The sequence below is a fragment of the Mustela lutreola genome, chromosome 10, assembly GCF_030435805.1.
Source record: "Mustela lutreola isolate mMusLut2 chromosome 10, mMusLut2.pri, whole genome shotgun sequence".
NCBI classification, from domain to species: domain Eukaryota; kingdom Metazoa; phylum Chordata; class Mammalia; order Carnivora; family Mustelidae; genus Mustela; species Mustela lutreola.
The window spans coordinates 96,521,713-96,549,052 of record NC_081299.1 but is presented as its reverse complement, the minus strand read 5'-3'; the positions used below and the strand labels follow the sequence as shown (position 1 = coordinate 96,549,052).

The 27,340-nt window shown below is 46.0% G+C and overlaps 1 long non-coding RNA gene across 2 annotated transcripts; it reads right to left on the bottom strand.

Annotated features, from left to right (window-relative positions):
* Nucleotides 1–943: 943 nt before the first annotated feature.
* LOC131810465 (uncharacterized) lies at nucleotides 944–10,709 on the bottom strand. 2 transcript variants are annotated; one of them, XR_009345590.1, is made up of 4 exons: nucleotides 9,675–10,709; nucleotides 9,288–9,421; nucleotides 8,596–8,699; nucleotides 944–1,097 (listed from the first exon to the last, which is right to left on the bottom strand). It is a non-coding gene; the product is annotated as an uncharacterized LOC131810465 (long non-coding RNA). The 2 variants fall into 2 exon arrangements; XR_009345591.1 differs by having other exon boundaries at nucleotides 9,288–10,709.
* Nucleotides 10,710–27,340: the final 16,631 nt, after the last annotated feature.

Below are 27,340 nucleotides of genomic sequence, written 5' to 3'. Positions count from 1 at the left end.
TTTGTCAGTTTCTTTGAGAAATCCTGAAGGTGTATATCAGTAACTATTTAAATGGATGGTTATGATGTCCTTGTAGTGTAAACATGACACGATGTTAAACAAAAAGGCCAAAACACAAGGTATGCCTGGGTGGCTCCGCTGGTTAAGTGTCTGCCTTTGGCTTAGGTCGCGAGGTCCTGGGATGGAGCCCCGCGTGGGGCTTCCTGCTTGGCGGGGAGCCTGCTGCTCCCTCTGCTTGTGCTCTCGCTATCTCTCTCTGACAAATAAATAAAATTTTTATTAAAAAAAAAAACCGATCATGATACATGTCACACACACACAATGCATATATACACATGCATGGCAGGAGAACGAATATACACAAGTAGGCTAATCATTTTGTGACTGGTGAAATTAGAGGTGACTTTCTGAATTTTTTTCATACTCTGAATTTTCTTAATATGATGGTAACTTTTACGCTAAAAAAATATTTAATGTAGCACATAATACTGGTTTGCAGAGAGGGGAAAGAATAGTATAATTGATCTAGAAGGGTTCTGGCAAGAACAGGATTCCTAAGAACATGAAGCTGATTAGAAGCAGATTATTTTTTTCCTGCTGCTTCAAGAGCTGCATCTGGTGAAAGGGTGGTGTATGAGACCCAGGACTCAAGAGCCCAGTGGTCTCAAGTCATGGTCTTGCTGGTGCTGGACCAGGGCCATGGAGCAAGAGTCCATGGCCCACACCTGCACCAGCCTGCAGTGCCGTCTTCCCTGAGACCATGCTCTCAGGGACAGCATTCCTGTGGTTCCGTCTCTGATCATCATCTTGCTGCAAGTGAATGTTTAACTCAGAAAGCCAGAGCATTCAGCACTTACCCACATCAGAGTGTTGCAGTCTCAAAGCGTTATCTTACTGGAATCAGCGTCAGAAAAAAAGTGCACTGATGTCACAAAAAGGAGAATTTGCTTGTCCACATAGCTGTCCTTTATTTACCAGCAAGTATTTATTGGACTGTTACTGTGTCCCAAGCATCGTTCTAGGCTTTGAGAATCCAGCCAGGCACAGTAGGTCTTCCATACAGCTTACATTCTAGGAGCAGAAGACAGACAGTGAACCTATGTTGTAAAGGAAAAAGTATTAGGCAGGTTGGCTTTGTTTTGTTTCTCTAGCATCTTCTATGTACTCATTTGCTGAATAGAGATAACTGTGACCAAAATTTTGTTCTTGGCACCCACAGCTTCCAGTATAATGGGGAGAACTCTGTAGTAAGTGTTGTGGTGGGAGGACATGGAGAATTCTTTAACCCAATCTCAAGAGGGCCCTAAAAAGGACAAAAAGTATATTCTTGAGCAAGTTAGTTTCTCTGAGCCTCTGGTAAAATAAACAATGAAATTGTGAGGATTAAGTGTGAAAGTACCCAGTCTTCTGTTGAGTATATACTAGCATTACATTGAGCTCATAGTGTTAAAAATTAAACAGCAGAGCACCTGGGTGGCTCAGTCAGTTGAATATCTGACTCTTGATTTTGGCTCAGGTCATGATCTCAGGGTCATGAGATGGAGCCCCACGAAGGGCTCTGCACTCAGCCAGCAGTCCAGTAAGGAGTCTCCCTCTCTCTCTGCCCCTCCCCCGTGGTCTCTCTCTCCCTTTCTCAAATAAATAAATCTTAAAATATATAAATTAAATAGCAAGTGTCAAGTCATCAGTCAGAACAACAAGGAATACAGAACAGCTGATAACATTTGTATAGCTGATCGGTTTTCAAAGACCTTTGAGTATATTCTGTCCTCAGATTCACACAAAATCCTGGCGGATGTCATGAAAAATATTGACCCTTTATTTGGGTCTTCATCTGAGCAGGGCATCTCCCCTGCTGCAGAACAGTGCAAAGCAGGACTGCAGACAGCTCAGTGCCTAGAGCTAAAGGCACCAGATGGACGTCTGAAGACCTACAAGAATGGGAGAGGCTGAATCCTGGGTAATCTTGGAACAAGGACCACACCAATGACTTGGGCCCTGCACCAAAATGAGTAAAATGGTCCTGGCCCCAATGAACTCCCAGTCTTTTTCCTTGGCGTCAGAATTCATAATGTGATCTCTTCATTTGTGGATTTCCTTTCCTAATATGCTTTACTAATTCCAGAATTAAAAGTTTGCATTTCCTGAGCTTACTCTGGCTGGGTCCCAAGAGGAAGTGGCCCGCAGCCATTAAGAAGCCGGGAGGAGAACTGGGCTTGGATTAGAAATCACCTGGTGTGCTGACAATCTGTACATCGATAATTATCAAGAGAAGGTTTCTAATGATTCTTGTCATTGTGATTTGTCTCTTTTCCTTTCTCATCGCCCCCCACCCCACCCTTGAAACCAAAAGAGAGGGGCCTGGGTGATTTTCCTCAGGCCCTGTTTATTTATATACGCTTCTCAATAGGAGAGCTTTACTTTCGATGAACAACCCTTTGCCTTTTAAATTCCAAGTACCTTCTTCTCCAATGCTAAGAGTGAGCAGGAACCGGCCTGCACTAGGGGTCAGTGAGCCAGGCACTTGGCAGGGCGCCTAAAATTCCACCCCTGCCCCAGCGTCTCCCTCTGTCTCTCCGATCCTTCCCCCGCGTGCCCCAAAGCGTTTCTGTTTCACCTTTCAACCCCTCCTTTTGTTCCTGGCTTGGCTTTTCAACAGCCTCCCCACCTAGGTTCCTGCCACTTCCAATCCAATCTCAACACTGCTTCAAAATGATTTCTCTAAAAAGACCAAGTGTCTCAGTGGCTTTTATAACTTCAAATAAAAGCAATAAAGATAAAACCCATCGAATCGTGTCACTCCTCTGCTGAAAATTCTATAGTTTGAGGATAAAGTCCAATCTCTGCTTGACCCCCAGGAGCCCTTCTCAATCAGCAATCAGCACCTTCGTACTGCTCCAGTCTTATCTCCGACCAGTCCTCCGTGGCCGCACCCTGCTCTCCGGCCCAGCAGAATATCTCAGTACAGCAGGCCCTGATTTCCAGCCGCCCTGCCTTCCTACGCGCTTGCCTGTGCCTGGTAACCCCTCTGTACTAACTCCTCGTCATCTTTTGAAACTCGGTTTGTCTTCTCTTCCAGGAGGCCCTTACTGATTCTTCCCCAGTTTTGTGTGTGTGTGTGTGTGTGTGTGTGTGTGTATTTTGTTGTGTTGTGTTTTCTTTGAAGACTTTATTTATTTGAGAGAGAGCGCACATAGGAGCAGGGAGGAGAGGGAGAAGCAGGCTCCCTGCCAAGCAGGGAGCCTGAGGCGGGCTCGATCCCAGCACCCTGGGATCACGACCTGAACCAAAAGCAGACACCCAACAGACTGAGCCAACCAGGCACATCCCCCCATTCATTTTTAATGGTCTTTAGGTGTACAGCACAGAGTATGAATCTGTGTCAAATCCCAGGTGTTGGGTACAAGTTCCAAACAGGCTGCTTACTGATTCTGAGTCCTTAAGTTATTTAACTTCTAGGCCACAGTTTGTACAACCATAAAATGAGACTGAACAGAACTTACCTTATAGTGTTGCCAAGATGGTTAAATATGGCAATGTCTATAAGACCCTTAGCATAGTGTCTGAATAAATGCTCAGCAGGAATTATCACTACCTCTGTCCTAGATCTTCCCACTGACAAAGAATATTTTTCAAAATGGTAAAATCACAGGGCACCTGGGTGGCTCAGTTTGAAGTATCGGACTCTTGATTTTGGCAAGGGTCATGATCTCAGGGTCGTGATATTGAGCCCCAGGTCAGGTTCTGCGCTCAGCAGGGAATCTACTTGAGATTCTCTCCCTCTCTCTCTCTGCCCTCCCCCCCTCACATTTCCCCCCACTTCAAATAAATAAATCTTTCTTTAAAATGGTAAAATCAGGGCACCTGGGTGGCTCAGTCAGTTAAGCATCTGCCTCTGGCTCAGGTCATGAACCCAGGGTCGTGGGATCAAGCCCCACATTGGGCTTCCTGCTCATCGGTGAGCCTGCTTCTCCCTCTCCCTCTGCTGCTCCCCCTGCTTGTGCTCTCTCACTCACCTCTATCTCTCAATAAGAGAAAATCTTTAACGAAATTATTTTTTAAAAATGGTAAAGTTAGGGACACCTGGGTGGCTCAGTCAGTTAAAACGTTCTGCTCTTGCTCTTCGCCCAGGTCATGATATCAGGGCTGTGAGACTGAACCCCACGTCAGGCCCTGTGCTCAGCATAGAATCTGCTCCTCCTTTTCCCACTGCTCCTCTCCCAGCTTGTTCTCCCTCTCTCTGTCTATATCTCTCTTTCTCTCAAATAGACAAATCTTTAAAAAATGGTAAAATCAGGGCGCCTGGGTGGCTCAGTGGGTTAAGCCACTGCCTTCGGCTCAGGTCATGATCTCAGAGTCCTGGGATCGAGTCCCGCATCGGGCGCTCTGCTCAGCGGAGAGCCTGCTTCCCTCTCTCTCTCTCTCTCTCTCTCTGGCTGCCTCTCCGTCTACTTGTGATTTCTCTCTGTCAAATTAATAAATAAAATCTTTTTTTAAAAAAATGGTAAAATCATAGCTTTCATACAGATATAAAATGTACATGTTTATATAACTCATTAAGGAGGGAACCAGTAAGATTTTGCAACTGGATTTATGGTGATTTCTCTACTGGACAAAACACATTTGCACTGCCATTAACAGGAGTAATTCGCATCGCCCATCAGAGGGAGAGCATCTGCACCACTGTCAGCCCTCCACAGGTTAGCTCCCATCTCCACCAAGCTGTAATGCAGCCCGGCAGAAGACAGATGCAGAGCTCCCTACAGAACCAGATAGCCCAGAACCCCAGACAACTCACAGCCTTCCACAGACAGAACACCCAGGAATCCTCTGCCCATTTGTAAAGTCTCACAATTTTGCCTTGCACCATAGTGCACAGCACTCATCAGTTTGCCTTTCCAGACACTACCAGCTAGGAGCTGCTTGAGATGAGAGGGAACCACACGCAAACTCATTGTTCCCTTTTGGTTTTAGGGGCTGGAGACGTTCCTGCAGGAGGTGACATTTCAGCCAGGTAGAAAAAGGGAAGGCCACGTTTCTCCTGGAGAAGAACATCCAAAGAGCTGTGTGGGGCCAGGGTAGAAGCAACTGGCAAGCTGGTGTTAAACACAGACTGTGTGCCAGGTCCTGGGCCAGGCTAGGAAGATAGAGGAATGAGGACTAACCTCAGCTTTCAAGAAGCGCTAAGTCTGTTGTGGGAAATATGAGGAAATCAAGGCTTACTTACAACATAGTGTGATGAGGGCCCTAAAAGTCCAGAAGCCAAACTTCAGAAAGTCTAGTGAACTACTGGCAGTGTTTCCCAAGCCCAGGTTTGATGAAAGGCCAAACACAGGAGAGCCCTGTGAGGCTCTGGGTGGCCTCAAAGAAATCAATGAAGAAGTACCTGTTCAACATCCATAGTCAGAGCCCCTCCTCTTCCAACACTGTGGCTGGACATTTGTTGCCAGATGGGTGGCCACGGAGAATTAGTGTCTGAATTCCCTCAGATCTCTGGGAATGGAAGTCCTTATTATGGGCAGGGACAACCCTGAAGCATTCCCAAAGTCTGACTTAGGGAACCAGCTCACTTAAAGCCATCGCTGGGGCGACTGGGTGGCTCAGTGGAGTGTTTCTTGGTTTCAGCTTAGGTCATGATCTAAGGGTCCTGGGATCGAGCCCCGCATTGGGCTCCACACTCTGTGGGGAGTCTGCTTGAGATTCCTTCCCTCTGCCGCTCCCAACACCGCTCACACATGCATGAACTCTCTCTCCTTCACTTTAAAATAAGTCAATAAAATCTTTCTTTTCTAAAGATTTTATTGATTTATTTGACAGAGAGAGAGACACAGATCACAAATAGGCAGAGAGGCAGGCAGAGGGAGAAGGAGAAGCAGGCTCCCTGCTGAGCAGAGAGCCCAATGCAGGGCTCAATCCCAGGACCCCGAGACCATGATCTGAGCCAAAAGCAGAGGCTTAACCCACTGAGCCACCCAGGTGCCCCTCAATAAAACCTTAAAAAAAAAAAAAAAAAAGTCATTGAAAGGAAAATGGCACTCACCTGTTGAAAGGAGGATAATCAACAAGGAAACAGGAAAATGTTAAGCTCTGTGAGGCAGGGAGGCCCTGAATATGCTTATTATCTGATAGGTCTCATTTGTTGAATATATACAAAGAAAGGATGAATGAATGAGGGCTCCAGAGAAGGATCTGTCCAGGGAGACGGATCTAGCTCCCCTGTGCAGTGCCCTCAGATGGAATCAAGACTGGCCTCATTTAAATACTTGAAGCACCAACCAACCCCTTGGGTTTACTTTTCTCCTCACTAGAGGCTTTGGCTGCCTCTCTACTGCTAGCGGCCTAATAGGAGATGACAGACATAGCATATTGGCGGGAATGTTCCGTCTGAGTGCTGGCCATACTCTCCCTCTGAATTCTGGTATACCCCTGAGCCTCCGATGTCTGTCAGGCTCCCAGGCTCCCTTCAACCCTGGGCCACCAACAAGGCCAAACCACTCTAGGTTCAGCAAGGCGCTGCCACCCAAGCAAGCCTCCTGCCCCATGGGCCTGGCGACACCCCCGCCACACAGACCCCCTCTATTGACTTTGCACCCATCACTGAAGTGTGTCTCCAAACACTACTGGTCTGGGGCACCTGGGTGGCTCAGTGGGTTAAAGCCTCTGCCTTCTGCTTGGGTCATAATCCCAGGGTCCTGGGATCAAGCCCTGCATCGAGCAGGGCCTTGGTGGCTGCCTCCAGTGGTGTGGAACTGCGCCCAGGACAGCAGTGCAGGAAAAGACGCAGGTCTGCGTGACCCTGCCTGTCTGTCGGAAGGGAGCAGCCAAGCCCAGGAAGGCGGCCTCTGGCTCCCTTCCACCTGTGGAGTCCCAGGTGGGGGGCCGAGCGCTGGCTCACAGTGGGCACCCACGCTCTGGAAGGAGCGGTCTGGGAAATGTCGCTGTAGCCTTCTGCCTGCAAAGCACAGAAAATACGGGGGAGGATGTCCTGGGTGCTCTTCAGCCACAAGAGGGTTACCTGCACCCCTGTTTGTGCCTGGAGAGCGCTCACCACCCCCTCCCCCCTTTCACCCCCCTCCCGGGGGGGGGGGCACACAGCCCATGCTGAATGAAGGTGTTTCTGGTAGAGGGTGGTGGGTGACTGCTAGCCAGGGCCAGGCCCCAGGAGATTCAGCAGCAGATAAGACAGAGCCCGACCCTAAAGAAGGGCTGACCCTCCAGGGTCCGCAGACTGGAATCATCAAGGAATGTGGTTGGTGTAACAGGGCGTCTGTCCTAAAAGCCTGGGCAGCACAGGGAGCTGAGAGCAGAGGGGCGCACCTGGGCCAGTGTGGTGGGTTGGGGCACAGAATGGTAAGAGCCAGCTTTCCAGTAGTAGTAGAGTCTAATACAAGGCTGGAAGGGAAAATTACAAATTAACCACATTAAGCAGGAAGAAACAAAGGGTGCCTGAGTGCCTGTGCACGACAATGCTAATTTCCACTTGAAGGGAGCATATGCATATACAAACCCCCAGAGGCTGTTTGGCAGTGACCACAAGTAGACAGCTGAGTCCACCAGTGCACAGAGTGGTGAGTCAGGGTGGTGGACAAGAAATGAAGCAGGAGAGGAAAGCAGGGGCATGGGGATCCCAAGGGGCTTCCACAGCTCAAAGAATCTGAGCTTTATCCTGTGGGCAGTGGCGAGCCATAGTAGGTATTTAAGCAGGGACAGGAGTCCCTGTGCTGCAGTTTGTGGAATAGGCTGGAGAGGGCTGGACTGCGGGTGAGGATGTCAGTGATGACGCTGAGGCAGTGTAGGTTGGAACTACTGCCTGCCTAGAAGAGGTCAGGGAAAAGACAGAGCAGACTGCTGGGAGTTTAGGAGGAGGTGAGTGCACAGGAGGGGGTGGGAGTGGGAGCAGGGAGAAACCTGGGGTGGCTGCCAGGTTTCAGCACCACGTACACCTGGAAGGGTGGGGCCCCCACTAGCTCCTGGCACTGGATCCTGGGGTGGTACCCACCCACAGGCTTCCTGCCTCTAGACTGAGTTCACAAAAAGCTTCTTCCCTCCCGTGAACCTTATGGCCTACATGCAATTCAATTCCACCAACATTTGTTGAGCAGCTCTTATGGGCCAGGAACCAGGGAAGCTTCTCCCTTTCTCACCTAAGGGAGTTTGAGCTGGATGACTGAGAGGCTCTGGAGCACGGATGGGGGGCTGAGGGTGGGCAGGGAGAGGCTGTGGACACAGAGCCTACATTCAGGCCTTCTCTCCTCCCCCTGTGGAGGAGGGTCTTGACCCATGACCTCTCACCCTCATGACTGAAAGGTACAAAGAACATCCAGCACAGCCTTAGACAAAGGCCCCAGGCCTCAGCCTCTGCTGGATCAGGCAGCCACCCCTGGTCCTTTCTACTTTGAGTTCTGCATTCCTTCTGCCCTGAGATACCAGATGAAAGGAGAAACCCACGTGCCTGTTCACCGCATTCACCCTGAGGACTGGTGGTCTGCCATCCCACAGATGCTCTGCTTGGAACCCAGGCATTTCCCCCCCGGGGCTGTCCACAGAAGATAGGAGCCCATTACTTACTCCTGGGCTGACATCGGAACTTCTTACCAATTCATTCTCACAGTAGTGCAGGCCAATTAGAGGAGCCTAGAAGGGAGGCCTGCTTTTTGAAAAGGTGAGCGGCCAGGAGTCATCCCCTGGGGGGCTGGGCCCTGGAAAAGAATGCTGGTAAATAGCATTCACTGTTCCTGGAAACACTCTACATTCCTACTTTCTGAGTCTCCCTAACTCTGTAAGATCATTATTGTTGCCACTTCGCAGATGATGAAACTAAGGTTCAGTTAGGCCGAGAAGTTTGCTCATTTAGGGTCACACAGCTACTGAGGGGGGGGGGGGGGGGCTGAACTAGACTTTTAACCAGCCCAGACCCCACATTAATGCCTTCTTCCAAGTAACTCTTAGTGACTACAGGGTAATTAAGCTTTGCTCCCAGGACCCCTGCTCTGGGCCAGGGCCTGCCAGTAGTCCTAGGAAGATGTTCTCTCACATCTTTCTCGTGGTTGTTGGCCTAAACCTGTTCTTCTTCACCCCTCCCTGGCAGGGAGTCTCCCAGGCACCGTGAAGTCCTGCTTTTGTCCCAGCCTGTTTCCGGACCCTAAGGATTCCTGAGACTTGCTATTCCTTCTCTGGTTCCGGCTCCAAGAAGCCTCAGGACTTCCTCATCCTCTGGCTCTGGGACACTGTCCAGGGCGTCAGCCTACTGGCCTGAGCCTCCCACCCTGGGTTTAATTTCCACTAACCCTAATGCTCTCCAAATCCCCGGCTGAGACGCCAGACCCAAGTACAGCCTGTAGAGCTTATTCATGTGCAGTAGAAGCCCAGTGCCCCCGTGGTGGGAGAGGGGAGAAGCCTCTAGGCCCCTGGCAGCTGTGTCCTGTGGAGGGGAAGAAAAATAATTTCTCCTATACCCTTCTGAATTCTTGACTGAGGCCCCTGTAATAAAAAAACAGATGAACATGAGAAAAACAAACAGAAGTTTATTTGTAGGTGTACCTCCTGTATATATTTGAGATAAGAGAAAAAGTCATTCGTCCCAGGGGGCCTAAGCCAGTAGCTTCAGCGACTTCAGCTAAAGACAAAAGAACAAAAGGTGAGGATGGTGGGGGGAGGTCTGTACGGGTGGTTACCTGGAAAAGCAGGGTAAACTCGGAGAAAGCTTCTTAGGCAGATTTAAATCACTGCTGTCCCCATTGGGTAAGCGTCTCCGGTGACTGAGAGTCCCCTTCTCTTCCTACTACGGAGAGTGAGACACCCTTACAAAAGACTATTTTCCTTTGCAAATATAAGTTTCCCTTTCAAAAGGGTAACTTCTACTGCTTTCCTTATTTGATAAAATAATCAGCTCAAAATCAGCCTTATGACCAAGAGGCAAATTTGGGGGTGACATATTCCGCCATCCTTCTCACTCCCCCTTCCAAACGCGGGCTCCCTGCCATGGCCCGAGGCAGCTTTCAGGAGGAAAAAAGAATGTTCTGGTCCAAGTGGGACCAGTGGTGTTTCTTAGGTCACAAGACCTTTGCTGGACTATGCCCCTGGACACATCTTAGTGGCACCAGGTTCCTGAGCGGCAGGAGCTGGCAGCCGCGGGAGATCAAAGCCTTTGCGGGGTGATGAGAAGACCAGGGCGGGGGGGCGGGGGGGGTGTTTGCAGGCCCCTAGGGAAGCTCTCCCTCTCCATCCCACGGCGCCGAGCAAAGGGGGCGCCGAGCACCTTCCGCCAGCCGCGGGGCTGAGAGCAGAGGCTGCGCTCTCGGCGGTCAGACCCTCCGCGGACTCGGACGGGAAGAGTCGCCCAGGCCACTTGGGCGGCTCCTCGCTTCAGATTCCGCTCCTCGAGGCCGCCCCCGGCAGACCGGAACTGCTCCGCCCCCCGCCCCCGCCCACCCTCCACGCCATCCCAGGGGAAACCTCCACACCCACACCCCTACCTACAGCTCACACCCCGAGAAACAAACATTCCCCTCCCCCACGCAGGCAGCCCCGACACATGCGCACCAACTCCTCAGGCCTGGAAGCTGGTGCCCAGAGTCCAGTTGCCAGGGGGACCTTACACTGACCTTCTTCAAGGGTGACCCCACGAGGGACCCGGAGAGGGGACCGGTCTGGGGTCAGACAGGACTCCCTCCCTCCCCGACTCCCCGCTGCCCCTCACCCCGCAAAGACCCCGGGCACCCCTCGAGTCCGGCGCCGCAGGCTGAACACGGCGGCGCGGGGCGCCCTCGTGTGGCCGGAGGCGGCGCTGCACTCCCCGCCGTCGTCCTCCCGCGCCCCGGAGCTGCTGGCTGAGGAGCTGCCGACTCAGGGTCCCCGCTGCGCCCCCGCTGCGCCCCCGCTGCGCCCCCGCTGCGCCCCCGCTGCGCCCCCGCTGCGCCCCCGCCCGCGGTCACTGCTCCCCCGGGCTGGCGCCCAAGCTACAGGCCCTCCTCCTTTCACCTCCGGAGATTTTTCTCCCTGTATCTTCCAAGTCAATATTCCTGCATATCAAAAGACAATGTAACAAAATGGTAGTTATAAAACAATATAGTGATTATCCGGGTGCCTGCCACCTGGGAAGAGAGCTGAATCATCACTTAGTAAGTTGCAGCTTCCTTTGTGTTCCTCTTACTGACCCTAATTTCATGGTTTCTCTTGCTTTTTGTTTCCATTTTTTTTTTTATTGTGACCAAAATACATATAAAATGTGATGTACGGCTCTGAAGTATTAAATATGTTTAGAAGGCTGTACAGGCATCACCACCATCCATCTCCAGAGCTTCTTTCCCTCTTGGGAGACTGAAACTCTTTACCAATTACATAACACTCCCCATTTTCACCTCCCCCCGCCATGGGCAGCCACCATTGTATTTTCTGTCTCTGTGCATCTGACGAAGTATTTTAGGTCAGTTTGTGTCTGTTGGTGACTGTCCTGTATCACTTAAGCATAATATCTTTAAGGTTCATCCATGCTGGAGCCTGTGTCAGAACATCCTTCCTTTTTAAGGCTGAATAATATTCCATTGTGTGTGTACTGCATTATACATTTTGCTTATCCATTTGTCCACCCATGGACACTTGGGTTGCTTCTGCATTTTAGCTATTATGAATAATGTTTCTATGAACATGCAGATACAAATATTTCTTTGAAACTATGCTTTCGATTTTTCTGGGTATATACCCAGAAGCAGAATAGTTGGGTCTTACTGTAATTCTCTCTCTCTTTCTCTCTCTCTCTCTTTCCATATATATATATTTAAGATTTTATTTATTTGACAAAGAGACACAGTGAGAGGGAGCACAAGCAGGGGGACTGGGAGAGGAAGAAGCAGGCTCCCCACTGAGCAGGGAGGCATGCTGGGCTGGATCCCAGGACCCTGAGATCATGACCTGAGTGGAAAGCAGACACTTAATCCTCTGAGCCACCCAGGTGCCCCTCATTTTTTAAAGTAACCTCTATGCCCTGCGTGAGACTTGAACTCACTACCCCAAGATCAAGAGTGCCAGCCAGGTGCGCCAAGGGTTCTAACTTCACATCCTCTCCAACTCCGGTTGTTTTGGTTTTTGTGTCTGTTTTTTGTCTTTATAATAATCATCCTAATGGGTGTGAGTGGTCTCTCATTGCCATTTTGGTTTACATTTCCCTCATGATGAGTGATGTTGAGCATCTCTTAATGTGTTTATTGATCATCTGTATGTCTTCTTTAGAGAAATGCCAATTCAAGTCCTTTGACCATTTTTGAATCAGCTTATTTATCATAGAGTTTTAGGAGTTCTCTGTATATTCTGGGTAGCATTCCTTTTTCTATTATGTAATTTGTAAATATTTTCTCCCATTCTGTGGGCTGCCTTTTTACTCCGTGGAGAGTATCTTTGTTTTTTTTTCCTAAGATTTTATTTATTTGAGAGAGAGTGAAATTGAGAGAGATTACAGAGGGAGAAGAAGAAGCAGACTCCCCACTGGGCAGAGACCCCCCCCCCCACACACACACACCCCAGCCCCATGCAGGGCTCCATCCTAGGACCCTGAGATCATAAACTGAGCCGAAGACAGATGCTTATCAGACTGAGCCACCCAGGAGCCCTGAAAGTATCTTTTTTTTTTTTTTTTAATTTTTTAAATTTATTTATTTGAAAGACAGAGATCACAAGTAGTCAGAGAGGCAAGCAGAGAGAGAGGAGGAAGCAGGCTCCCTGCTGAGCAGAGAGCCTGACGTGGGGCTCGATCCCAGGACCCTGACATCATGACCCGAGCTGAAGGAATAGGCTTTAACCCACTGAGCCACCCAGGCACCCCGGAAAGTATCTTTTTATGCACAAAATTAAAAATCTTCCATGAAGTCAAATTTGTCTTTTTTTTCTTACTTGTGCCTTCAATGTTGTGAAATTTTGTCCTGTGTCTTCTTCTAAGAGTTTTATTGTTTCAGTTCTTACATTTAGGTCTTTTATGCATTTTGAGTTAATTTTTGTATGTGGTGTTAGGCAGAGGTCCGACTACATTACATTCTTTCACATGTGGACATCCAGTTTTCCCAGCACCATTCCTTGAAAAGACTGTCGTTTTCCCCACTAAATGGTTCTGGCAGCCTTTTACAAATTGTTTCACCATCTTTGTGAGTGTTTTTATCTGGGGTGTCTATTCTACTCCATTTGTCTATACGTCTGTCTTTTTGTCAGTACTACTGTTCTGACTGTTGTAGCTTTGTAGTAAGTTTTAAAGTCAGGAAGTATAATTCCTCTAGTTTTGTTCTTTTCCAAGATTGTTTTGGCTGTTGAGGGTCCCTTAGATTCCATGTGAATTTGGAGATGGATTTTTCTGTTACAGCAAAAAAACAAAAAACAAAAAACATTGGGATTTTGCCAGGGATTGCATTGCATCTACTTATTGCTTTGAGTAGTATTGACATTACATTTTATGTATTGTATTTTAGAGGGACAGAGAATCTCATGCAGACTCGGCTCTGAGCACAGAGCCTGATGCCAGGCTCGATCTCACGACCCTGAGATCACAACCTGAGCTGAAACCAAGAGTCAGATGTTTAACAGCCATGCAGATGCTCCATGTGGACCTTTTAACAGTATTAAGTCTTCTAATCCATAAATATGGGGCATGTTTCTATTTATTTATGCCTTTAATTTCTTTTTTTTTTTTTTTTTTTTTATAAATGGGAATGAATATTTGTGGTCAATATGATGAAAGCTGTTTCTTTTTTTTTTTTTTTTTTTAAGATTTTATTTATTTATTTGTCAGAGAGAGAGAGAGCAAGAGTGAGCACAGGCAGAATATGCCTTTAATTTCTTTTAGAAATGTGTTATAGTTTTCATTGTATAAATCCTTCATCTTCTTGGTTCTTAAGGATTTTATTCTTTTTGATGCAATTGTAAATGAAATTGTTTTCATAATTTCTTCTTTAGGGGCGCCTGGGTGGCTCAGTGGATTGGGCCGCTGCCTTCGGCTCAGGTCATGATCTCGGAGTCCTGGGATCGAGCCCCGCATCGGGCTCTCTGCTCAGCGGGGAGCCTGCTTCCCCCTCTGTCTCTGCCTGCCTCTCTGCCTACTTGTGGTCTCTCTCTGTCAAATAAAATAAATAAAATCTTTAAAAAAAAAATAATAATTTCTTCTTTAGATTGGTTATTGTTAGTGTAGAGAAATACAGCTAATTTTTGTGTGTTGACTTGGTAATCTGCCACTTTGCTGAATTCATTACTTCTAATCAGTGTCTGTGCGTGTGTGTGTGTCTAGAATCTTAAAGGCTTTCTATATATAAGATGATATCATGTGCAAACAGAGATAATTTTACTTCTTCCTTTCCAACTTGGACGTCTTTTATTTATTTATTTTCCTTGACTAATTGCTCTGGCTGGAAATCTCCAGTGCTATGTTGAATAGAAGTGACGAAAGCAGACATCCTTGCGTTGTTCCTGTCTTAAAGGAAAAGCATTTAGTCTTCTATCATTATGATGTTCATTGTGGATTTTTTATATGTGGCTTTTTAATGTTGATTTGGTTTCTTTCTATTCCTGGTTTTTTAGTGTGTGTGTATGTTTAAACGTGAAAGCATTTCAAATTTTGTCAAGTGTATCAATTGAGATTACTGTGTGTTTTTTTCCTTACATTCTGTTAATCTGATATATTCCTCTGATTGATTTTTCTTATGTTTAACTATTCTTTCATTCCAGGAATAAAATCCACTTGGTCATGAGCATGCTGTTGAATTTGGTTTGCTTGTATTTTGTTGAGGATTTTTACATCAATGTTCAGAAGGAATATCAGTCTATAGTTTCCTTTCTTTTCTTTTTAAAGATTTTATTTATTTATTCGACAGACAGAGATCAGAAGTAGGCAGAGAGGCAGGTAGAGAGAGAGGAGGAAGCAGGCTCCCTGCTGAGCAGAGAGCCCGATGTGGGACTCGATCCCAGGACCCCGAGATCATGACCTGAGCCCAAGGCAGCGGCTTAACCCACTGAGCCACCCAGGCGCCCCAATATTTTGTTTATTTAGAGAGCAGAGGAGGGGCAACCAACTGAGCCACCCAGGCACCCCTATCTGGGAATGTCTTAATTTCTCCCTCACTTTTGAAGGACAGTTTTGCGAGGTGTAGGATTCCTGGTTGACAGTTTTTGTTTCCTTTTGGCACTTCTTATACATTGGCCCACTGCCTTCTGGCCTCCAAAGTTTTTGACTAGAAAGCCGCTCTATTAAGGATCTCCTGTACACAGTAATTTGCTCCTCACTGCTTTCAAGATTCTTCTTGTCTTTGTCCTTGAAAGTTTGATTATAATATGTCTCAGTGTGGTTCTCTTTGAGGTTATCTTGCTTGGAGTTTCCTGAACCTCTTGGATGTATTAATGTCTTTCATTAAATTTGGGAATTCTTCTGCCATTATTTCCTCAAATAATGTCTCACCACTTTCTATTCTCCTTCTGGGACTCCCATGATACAAATGTGATCTACTTGATGTCTCCCACGTCTCTTAAGCTCTGTTCACTTTTCTTCCATCTTATTTCTTTCTGCTCCTCGGACTCCATGCTCTCCATTATCCTAGCTTCAAGTTTATAATTCTTCAATCCTTTCTTCTGCCTGCTAAAGTCAGCCTTTGAATCTCTCTAGTGAATTTTTGATTTCAGGTTTTTTTAAAGATTTTATTTTATTTATTTGACAGAGAAATCACAAGTAGGTAGAGAGGCAGGCAGAGAGGAAGATGCAGGCTCCCTGCTGAGCAGAGAGCCGGATGTGGGGCTCGATCCCAGGATCCTGAGATCATGACCTGAGCCAAAGGCAGAGGCTTAATCCACTGAGCCACCCAGGCGCCCCTGTGTTTTTGTTTTTTTTTTTAAAGATTTTATTTTTAAGTAATCTCCACACCCAACATGGGGCTCAAATTCACAACCCCAAGATCAAGAGTTGCACATTCCACCAACTGAGCCAGCCAGGTGCCCCATTTCAGTTACACTTTTAAGCCCCAGGATTTCTTTTTGGTTTCTTTTTAAGGTCTTTATCACATTTCTCTATCTATTTCTATTTAAGGTCTCTTTCACATTTCTCAACATATTTATTTATCTCTGAGGCAAAATTTTTTTAAAGATTTATTTGAGAGAGAGAAAGCATGAGCTGAGGGAGGGGCAAAGGGAGAGGGAGAAGAGAATCTCAAGCAGACTCCCTGCTGCGCGTGGCACCCAACATTGGGCTCCATCTCACAAAGATGAGATCATTACCTGAGCTGAAATCAAGAGGAAGACATTTAACTGATTTAGCCACCCAGGTGCCCCAAGACATTTGTTTTGAAGTCTTTGCCTAGCATAAATGTATCTGCCATCAGGTCTTTCTCAGGAACAGTTTCTGTCATTTTTTCCTTTGAGTGGGTCATACTTTCCTGTTTCTTTGTATGCCTTTTGATTGTTGTTGTTGTTGTTGTTGAAAACTGGACATTTTAATCTAGTAATGTGGTAACTCTGGAAATCAGATTCTTCTCTTTCATTGGGATTGTTATTTATTGTTATCATTATTATTTGAATTGGTGTAGGATGTCTCGTGCCAAGGAGTTACCTGAGGTATAAATTTAAAGTCTTCTCAGAGGTCTTTTCTGAGACTTCCCTGGGTGTGCATAGTCACATATGCAGTTGTTTCTGAACGTCCCAGTTTTATTTTTTTAAAGGCTGATTTATTTATTTGAGAGAGAGAGAGGGATTGAGCGAGCATGGTGTTGGGGAGGGGCAGAGAGAGGGTGGGGAGAGAGGAATTTAAGCAGACTCTGCACTGAGTAGAGCCTGACAGGGAGCTCAGTCTCACGACCCTGAAATGATGACCTGAGCAGAAACCAAGAGTCAGACACTTAACCATCCGAGCCACCCAGGCATCCCTGAGCTTTTTAGAAATATGTTTGATTCAGTCTTCTGATTTGTTCAATAATGCCAGAAGTATTTACTGTTTGTCCTGCTTGAAACCTGTCAAAATGTTTGAAAGGATTTAATAACTCCATGATTAGAAATTTGGCCAATTAGAGGCTGGTATTCAGAGCCTGGTAGGAATTTTTTTTAGATCTCCTCCTCTTAGCTAAATGCATGAGCTGAGGGAGGGAAAAAGCCCTTGTAAAAGGATGTATGGGAAATCAAACTATGATGTTGTTTAAATTACAACCCATTTAACCCATTTAACCCATCTAACCCATCTAACCCATCTAACCCATTTAACCCATCTAATTTTTTTTAGATCTCCTCCTCTTAGCTAAATGCATGAGCTGAGGGAGGGAAAAGCCCTTGTAAAAGGATGTATGGGAAATCAAACTATGATGTTGTTTAAATTACAACCCAATTCCTAGAGGAATTGAAAGCAGTTCTCCTTATAGGAAGCCAGTCTGGTTTTCTGGAGGGTGAGAGGTGGGGGGGGACCCAGTGGGATTTCCCAGAGTTAAGAAATGAAGAACTTGAGCTACAGAAGATATGGAAAGAAATCTAACCTGAATTTCCCTTATCTGACTTATCTTGGCTTCCTGGAAGCACCATTAACTCATCCTCCAAGGAGATTTCCTGTGAGTTCAGCTGCCATGGAGACAAACTGACCATTTCCATTAGCATCAAACAGCCTAATAGAAACTTCCATATTTCTCACTGAAGCCCTAATAACCCCGCTTTTGTTAAGTATATATATAACTTTATTTCTGGGAGCTCCTGTGCATATATAAAAAACCTTATCTTTTCTCCTATTAATCTGGATATTGTCAGGTAATTTACAAGTCCTGAACCACTGGACCCAAGCTGGAGGAGGAAGAATTTTCCTCACCTCAGAAAGAGTTTCCTTTCCTATGTGAAAGAAAATAGAGCAGCTTCAAAATACAGCCAGTCCCAGGGCTCCAGAACTGTGGGTGAAACTGTCTTGGATCTTCCAACCCAGCTAACAGCTGAGTGTAGTCACATTAAAGTCCAGTCAATGCACAGAATTTTAAGAAAAAATAAATATCTGTTGCTTCAAACCTCTAAGTTTTGGGGTGGCCTATTACACAGCATTAAATAGCTAATAAATTCATAGTCCCACTTCCTATACACACACTGTACTTACCCCATTCTGTTTCCTGTTTGAAATGCCCCATCATTGCTCTGTTTTCTAAGATTTTTTTGCTTGACCAAACTTTAGTCAGGCTACTGAGCCTTCTCCGAGGCCCATCTGTACAGGTGCTTATAAAATCCAGTTTTAGCAAGAGCCCTACAAAGGCAAGTTCCTCATCCTTCCTCCCTCCCCTGGGTGGTGTCTGAGCACTGTAGCCTCTCTTCAGCAAGGATCCTGTTAGATCTGTTTATCCAGAAGCCCCCTCACCTTTAATGTTTCCAATTAGTAATTTTGTTTCCTTCCTCCTATGTTTACATCTTCCCCATCCAGGGATCTCCACCTTGTTCTTCGGCTATAAATTTAGTCTTTTCAGAGGTCTTGCCTATCCTGTTTTCAGAGTGGAGTCCTATGTTTTTCCCCCATGCAAATACCCATTACAGTGGTCCCCATTTCTCTGATAATGGTCTGGAATGAAATCTGCCCCACCATGCTTGGAATGGCGCAGTGGGTTAAAGCCTCTGCCTTTGGCTCAGGTCAGGTTCTCAGGGTCCTGGGATCGAGCCCCGCATCGGGCTCTCTGCTCTCTGCTCAGCAGGGAGCCTGCTTCCCGCCCCCCCCCCCGCCCCCCGCCTGCCTCTCTGCCTACTTGTGATCCCTTCTGTCAAATAAATAAATAAATAAAAGAAAATAATGGAAAGTGGTCAGAAGCAAAAGGAAAACCTATGTCCATACAAAACCTTTTACATGAATGCTTTTCTAAGGACTATATTTGTAATTTCACAACTGGAAACAACCCACATCTCCCTCAACTGGGAAATGGATAAACAAGTTGTGATATACCCATTCAATGCTTTACTGCTTGCTTAGCACTGAATCCTCACACAAGGTGTGCTTGGTGATAGAGTAACGTGTTCTCCTTCCCAGGGGGAATCTGCGTTTTTATAGAGAGATACACATCTGTGAAGTGAAACAGGACTTTTTTGATAGGAAATGGGAAGATTTCTTGAAATCTCCCACTTGGTGGTTTGCCAGCTGCCTAAGATGACTGTGAGTGGTAAGGCTTTCTCCCTCCCCCTGGGAGCCGGCTCCTGGCAGCCGTCTTAGAGCCAGGAGGCAGCTGAGGAAAGCAAAGATTAAGGAAAGAAGATTGCAGCTGAGAGAGCTGCTAACCAGAGAAAGTGAATCCATCTCTTAGCTCTGAGATCAGAACAGAACTGCCTGGAGCTGAGAGGGAAGGGAACCCACGGTGGAAGCACTCGGGCGGCCTGGGCCGATGGAAGGATGAGAGGAGGCAGCGGAAGCCCTTATTCCTTAAGAATTCGGATGAGAAACCATTTAAGCGTTCAGCTGGGCTTGGACATAAAGGAGATGTGTGCGTCTTGGAATCACTCTGCCCATATCCATTTTCGGTCCAGGCAGGGGAGAATACAGGGAAGTCCAGAATGGAGCTAACATGGTCTTTCCTTTCAAAATCTAATCTAAGATTGGATTCTCATGGTACTGTACCTGGATTGGGAAACTCCAGAGATCTGGGAAATAGGAGAAGAGGATTTGGGGCCATGAGTGATGGGGAGCCTACCCTAGGCAATTCAATTGTCTGGGGAGCTGCTGATCAGGGCCAGTACTACCTTGAGGCAAGGAGGCACAGGATTTAAGGAGACGCTCACTCAAGATCATACAAATGTAGAGTTGGTTTCTGCGGGTGAGTGGCTCCTTGAGTTTTGTGCTCAGGGTGGCTCACTTGCATCACTATAGCCCCAACCCTGATCCCTACAACAACTCATTTTTTACTCTAATCACGTCCCAAAAATGAACCAAAGAGGATGCACTGGACTACAGGTCTGGACTGCTGAGTCTGGGACACTGCTCCCTTTGGCCTATGCTCTCAAACATCAGTTGGGTCTGCCCTGGAAGCAAGCGAAACTCTCTCTGCTCCTCAAGCAGAAAGACCCATATTCACTCAATCCTGACAACTCACCCTTGAAATTTCCCCGGGCTCTCCTGCTGTCCACCAGGACCACAGCTCCTCAGACGTGATTTATGGACAGGTCAGCCATCTCTATAATGAGCTGAACCTTCCCAAATCTCCGGTTGTCCACAGCTTCCTGGGTAGGACAGAATGCTTGGTGGTTCGAGCCCCTCTCCCAGCTATGTTCCCATAGATCCCTCCACTCTCATGGCTCCTTTTATGACCTCAAGAGACTGGGAAGTTTTTAAATGCTTGCAGTTGTGGACTGGGGAAGACCATGTGAGTCTCTCAGCAGAGCCAGTGTCAGGCTAGGGACAGGACCCAGAAGTCCCAGATCCGAAAGCTGGGCTCTGGCCATTCCTCCTGTGACCTTGTCCTGTAGCACACAGGTACTCCCCCCACCCCCAGTATGGGGTGGCACCTCCATTTGGCGCTTCTCTTGGAACTTAGTTTGTGCTCCACTCCAGCCTGTGCGAAAAGATGGGGAAACCTGAACCCAACGCTGGATTAGATGAGAGGCCCGGTGACCATTTACACTGAAATGCATTTTTAGCTCTGAATTATTCATGACAGGTGATTAGAGTGGAACAACTGTCATGATTTATTAATGGTTGATTACCCATCATGCGTACTAATACACCTGTCAGCCAGAAGGATTTTAGCTGCACGGGACAAGTCTAATGTGGCCAAGGGGTACTACCCAACTGTACTTTGATTTTTGAAAAACGTGTCCCAGGGACTCATCATGAGAGCCTTTCAACCACCATTTGGTGAGGAAGGGAGGGCCACAGTCGTACTCCAGGAGCAACCAGGCTGTTTTCCTCCAGCAGATGTTTATTTCTGACACCTACATTGGATCTTGACCTTTTCGTAGTTTGTCATCATGGACAATATTAACCTACTGTTAAGGAAATTAGGAATTTGAGAGTAATATAAGACAAAGCCGGGCGCCTGGGTGGCTCAGTCGTTGGGCTTCTGCCTTCGGCTCAGGTCATGATCCCAGGGTCCTGGGATCGAGGCCCACATCGGGCTCCCGGCTTAGCAGGAGGCCTGCTTCTCCCTCTCCCACTTCCCCTGCTTGTCTTCCCCTCTCCCTGTGTCTCTCTCTATCAAATAAATAAAATATTAAAAAAAAATACAAAACCTACTCTATTCTGCATTTTTTTTTCATTCATTAATTTCTGGCTCTTCAGGCCTATTTTGTATCCACTTGAGCTGTTCCCGCCTGAGGTGAGCTTACCTATCTCACCCTAGCTTAATTAGCATTGGGCACTTTCATTAAACGTTTTTTCTAAGTTTTTTATAATTAAGAGACATCTTCTTTTCTTTTTCTTTTTTAAGATTTTATTTATTTATTTGAGAGAGAAAGAGAGATCACAAGGGGGCAGAGAGGCAGAGGGAGAGGGAGAAGCAGGCTCCCTGCCAAGCAGGGAGCCTGACACTGGACTTGATTCCAGGACCCCGAGATCATGACCTGAGCAGAAGGCAGAGGCTTAACCGACTGAGCCACCCAGGCACCCCTGCTTTCTTTCTTTCTTTAATTAAATGCCATCCATCACACGCAAGAAAAAAAAATTCTTGAAGAGTAACATTTGCACTTCCATCTGTGTATAGTATTTTCTTCTTTCGTTTTCTGTTTGTAAGTTGTGTCTTCCTACTCACTGCCTTTTTACTGAGGGCCTATTTTATTATTTTTAAAGTTTGATTTATTTATTTATAAGGATTCATTTGTTTATTTAAGAGAGGGAGAGTGTAGGGCACGAGTGGGGGGAGGGGCAGAGGAAGAGAAACTTCAGTCCACTCCCTGCTGAGAGTGGAGCTTGCTGACAGCCCATCTCATCTCACCCGTCATGACATCGCTGCCTGAGCCAAAAGCATGAGTCAGACAGTCAGCTCTGAGCCACCCAGGCACCACTTATTTATTTATTTTTAAGAGGTTCCATGCCCCACGTGGGGCTTGAACTCAGAACTCTACGATAAAGAGTCACATGCTCTAGTGGCTGAGTCAGCCAGGTGCCCTGAGGGTCTATTGTAATCATGACTTTAAGTCAGATGTGCATGTAGCATAGATTTTTAACCCTTTGGGACCTCTTAATAATAAAAGTATTATTTCAGGGACGCCTGGGTGGCTCAGTTGATTAAGCTCAGGTCATGATCCCAGCGTCCTGGGATCGAGCCCCACATCGGGCTCCTTGCTTGGCAGGGAGCCTGCTTCTCCCTCTGCACTTGATCTTAGCCAAAAGGCCGAGAAGCGATCTGCTTCTCCCTCTGCCTCTGCCTGCCACCCTGTCTGCCTGTGCTCGCTCTCGCTTCTCTCTCTATGACAAATAAATAAATAAAATCTTTAAAAAAAAGTATTATTTCATATGCTTTCCCCAAAAGGTCCTTCCTTTTTTTTTTTTAATTTTTTATTTTTTATAAACATATAAGGGTCCTTCCTTTTTATGTCTCCCACTTGTATAGGACTCTAAGCCTATATATCTATCTCCTATGGAAATAGCATATATGTAATATATAACCCCATGTAAATAGTATGTTATCAATAACAGCTATCAGCTGAGCCCTTATTCTGTGCCAGACAGCAGGTTATTGATGTACATCTCCTTCAGCCTTTTAAATAATTCACTTTATGAAATAAGAAACCGTCTCTGAAAAGTTTAATTCACCCGTGACTCTTTCTAATACTCCTTTAATTACTTGTTTCCTTTAATTACTTTTTTTGTCAAGGTTTTTTTCTGCATTTGACTTGGTCATATGATTCCTATACTCCGTGTAGGTGGTAAGTTACACTGATTTTTAAGATAATTTGATTTTTTAAAAAATATTTTATTTATTTATGACAGTGAGAGAGATAAGAAAGATCAAAAGTAGGCAGAGAGAGGGGGAAACAGGGAGCTTTTCTCTGCTCAGCAGGGAGCCTGATGCAGGGCTTGATCCCAGAACCCTGAGATCATGACCTGAGCCAAAGACAGAGACCCCACCTACTGAGCCACTCTTGGCACCCCAACAATTTGATTTTTTATCTTAATATTTTAAAAAGATTTATAGTGAATATGAATATGATAGAAAAGGAAATTACAAAATAAAGTTAAAAGTCTATTATGATTTAATCAGCCTAATGGGCAATGCTGCAGAAGGAAGTATATAACAAAACTTTAATGACTTATCGAAAACAAAATTTAAATTCTCTGATGTAGTTTAGTGGGGACTCTTCTCCATCCAGTGATTCATGGTATTCTTTTTTTTTTTTTCAAGATTTTATTTATTTGACAGAGAGATTGATCACAAGTAGACAGAACAGAGAGCAGAGAGAGGGGGGAAGCAGGCTCCCTGCTGAGCAGAGAGCCCGATGTGGGGCTCGATCCCAGAACCCTGAGATCATGAACCAAGCCAAAGGCAGAGGCATAACCCGCTGAACCACCTAGGCGCCCCCTATTGTACTTTCAATCTTTCTCTTATTCTTTCTTCCTTCCTGATGTTGAAGATTCCTCCTTTCATTATTTTCTTTCGGTTTAGAGAATTCCTTTAGCCATTCTTTTATGGTAGGTCTGCTGGGCAATTTCTCTTAATTTTCCTTCCTCTGGGAATATCTTTTTTTTTTTTTTTTATGATTTTATTTATTTATTTGATGGAGAGAGACACAGTGAGAGAGGGAACACAAGCAGGGGGAGTGGGACAGGGAGGAGCAGGCTTCCCGCCAAGCAGGGAGCCTAGTGTGGGGCTCGATGTGGGGCTTGATCCCATGACCCTGGGATCATGACCTGAGCTGAAGGCTCAGCTCACGCTTGACGACTGAGCCACCCAAGTGCCCCTTCTCGGGGAATGTCTTCAGTTCTTCTTCATTCCTGAAGGATATGTTTGTTTGCTAGATATAGGCCACCGGGGTGACTGACAGTTCTATTCTTCCAGCATTTGGAAAATACTATAACACTTCCTTCTGGCCTCCATAGGTTTTAATGAGAAAATCTTTTGTTATCCAAGTTATTTATTCCTTAGGGATGATGCATCTTTTCTGTTTTTGCTGCTTTTAAGATTTTTGTCTTTGTTTTTAGTTTTCAGAAGTTTGACTGTGATGTATCATGTATGGATTTCTTTGGGGTTATATTATTCAAGATTCGCTCAGTTTCTTGAATTTGTAAGTTTATGTCTTTTGAAAGATTTTCAGGAAATTTAGGAAGAGTTTCAGCCATTACATCTCTGAATACTTTTTCATCTTTGCCCTCTTTCTTGCTTTTTCCAACACTCCAGTGACACAATTATTTGATCTTTCGTTATAGCTCTTCAAGTTCCTGATTCTGTGTTCATTTTTTTCCCCCTCCATTTTCTCTTTTGCTTAAACTGGGCAATTTCTATTGTGTTATCTTCAAGTTAAAGGATTCTTTCTCTGTCCACTCAATTCTGTTGTTAAGCTCATCCATTAAATTTTTACTTTGGTTATTGTATTTTTAAGTTCTAATATTCCATTTGCTCTTACTTGTCTTCAATCTCCTTACTGAGACTTTCTATGTTTGGATTGGTTTCAGGCATGTTCATAATTGCTCCCCGAAACGTCATGATGGCTGCTTAAAAACTCTCTGTCGGGGGTGGGGGTGGTGCGCCTGGGTGGCTCAGTTAAGCATCCGCCTTCTGCTGGGGTTGTGATCCCAGGGTCCTGTGATGGAGTCCCACATTAGGCTTTCTGCTCCATGGGGAGCCTGCTTCCCCCTCTGCCTCTCTCTTTCTCATTCTCTCTGTCTTTCATAAATAAATAAAATCTTAAAAAGGTGAATTTTATAGTATATAAATTATGTACCAATTTTTAAAATGTTTAGTGAGAAGTTGGAGATCTGACAATAAGACTTTTCCTGTTCAAAGTTTTTTTTGCATCCTAAGGCCCCTACTTCTAGTTTAAGGCCATTAACAAAAGGTCATATCTGCCTCCAAGTTTGTTCCTGAGTGCTCTCTACAGGTATTAAGGAGCCGATCCCTGCCATCTACTCTGGACTCACCCTTCCTTTGCTTGCAGGACTGAATTCGAGTTCAGTCTGTTCTCACAGGAAAAGCTTTGGGGATAGCTTCCAAAAGATCTTGTGCAATATCTCCCGGTTTTCAAACCCCTCTGTTTTTCTATACACGTTCCGGTCACTTAGGTTACCCTCAGGGTCTTCTTGCTCTGCCTTTCCCATCCGGTAATTTTGCATGTGGAGTGCCTACGAACACACTCGAACCAACTGATACAGATCTGGTGTCTTGGATTATATGTTCCTGGAACCCTTCTAAATTCCTTGGTAAATTCTGTGTACTTTCTCTAGGCTCTGGAAAGTCCTTGGCGGTGATTCTCACTGTGTTTGTAATTCATCCCTTAACTTTCGTTTTGTAAGATTCGCCAAGAGAAGAGGCCAAACAGAATCCAGATGGAGCTTTTCCCAAAGCTTCTGGGCGGCAAGTGGATGGAAGTGGTGGGAAGAGTGGACGAAGAGATGCTGCGGTTTGCCTCTGAGCCCCTCTTCTCCAGAACTGCCATGCTCCTTTGCCCAGCTGCAGAATGAGCTCAAGGCTGACAGATGACAAGGACGTCCCTCTCTGGGATTTGCCCTTGGCTGAAGACGGCTACCTCTCCTGATGACAACGTCCCTCTTGGGGGCAGCCTGCACCACCACTGGAAGAGTATAAAGCCCCACTAGCCTCATTCTGGGACGTTTCCAACAATCGGACTCCAGAGTTCACCAAGGGGTGAGCTGAGGCCTTTGGAGAGCTCTGCAGTTCGGCTTCCCCACGGCCCAGCATTGTCCTTTCCACTTCCCACAGGCATTGTTCCTGAGAGAGTACTCCCCGGTAAACTCCCTGCGCGCAGATGTCCATCTCGGGGTCCGCTGTTCCGAGGAAGCGAACCCAGAAAGAGGCAAACATGAACTTGGAATGGAGAGGAGGACGTTAGGCACCATTAACACTCTGACCTTCCTGTTTATCGCATTGCTCCCACCTGTTGGTTTTCCTTCCCTTCAAGGACTCTCGCAGGCCTCATCTGGGAGAACGATAAAGAACAAAAACACGTGCTTGCTATGTGTGGTGCGCTAATCCAAGTTCTTCAGATAAAATCACTCGCTACTCACCACGACCCTCCTAGTTCGTTACTGTTATTGTTGCGCGGAAAAGACACTAAAGCACAGAATGGTTAAGTGATTTGCCAGGGGAAGGGGAAGTTTAGATCCAAACTGACTCCACTTGTTTCCTTAAGCAGCCCTCAAGACTGCTAGAAGCGAAGTCTGGGGAGAGAGGAGCAGCAGAAGGGGAAGTTCGAGTGGACAGGCTATGGCTCAACTTGGTGGCTAACTGAAGCTCAACTTGTAGCTAACTGAAGGCAACAAATAGGAAAGGAAAGGTAGAATTCGTCTCTTAACCAGTCAGGTTTGCTGATTTTTTAAGTCTAATTAAAGGTTTGCCTGCCCCTCACCTCTGGATGGTCTTTGGGGCTTTTAGTGTGTGTCTAGGTGGATGTGATGGTCAGAGGTAAACACTGTGTAGGGCCATGAACTTAGAAGTCATCTCTGTCACTTTTTCAAAACTACCTTTTAAAACTCATGGTAGAGGGGCACCTGGGGGGCTTAGTCGGGCATCTGCCTTCGGCTCAGGTCATGATCTCAGGGTCCTGGGATCGAGACCCTCATCGGGCTCTCTGCTTGGCAGGGATCCCGCTTCCCTCCCCCTCTCTGCCTACTTGTGATCTCTCCCTCTGTGTCAAATAAATAAATAAAATTTTGAAAAAACAAAACTCATGGTAGAATATACATAACATAAAATTTACCCTTTTGACCACTTTTTATTTAATTCAGCAGCATTTAGTACATCCACAAAGTTGTGTAACTATGACCACGGTCCCTTTCCAGAACTCGTTCATCATCCCAAATAGAAACTCTCCTCATTCACTGATAATCCTTCATTCTTTCCTTCTCCCAGCTCCCGGTAACCTCTACTCTACTTTCTTTCTCTATGAAGTTGCCTATTCTGGGAACTTCACATAAATGGACTCCAAGGGACATGCTCTGGCAAGAGTATGTGTCAGGCTGCCATCTAAGGTGCACAGGTCACAGGTAATGTTAACTGCAGGACCCGTGAGTTAAGACCAGGCACTGTCATCAAATGCCCTGAACTGGAATCCTTACTGCGCTGCTTTTTTTCCTTAAAAAATTTTTAAAAAATTATGGTAAAATGCACATAACATTAAATTCACCATCTTAGTCATTTTTAAGTGTCCGCCTCAGTAGTGTTAAGTACATTTACAGTGTTGGGCAAACAGTCTCCAAAAGTTCATCTTACAAAACCAAAAC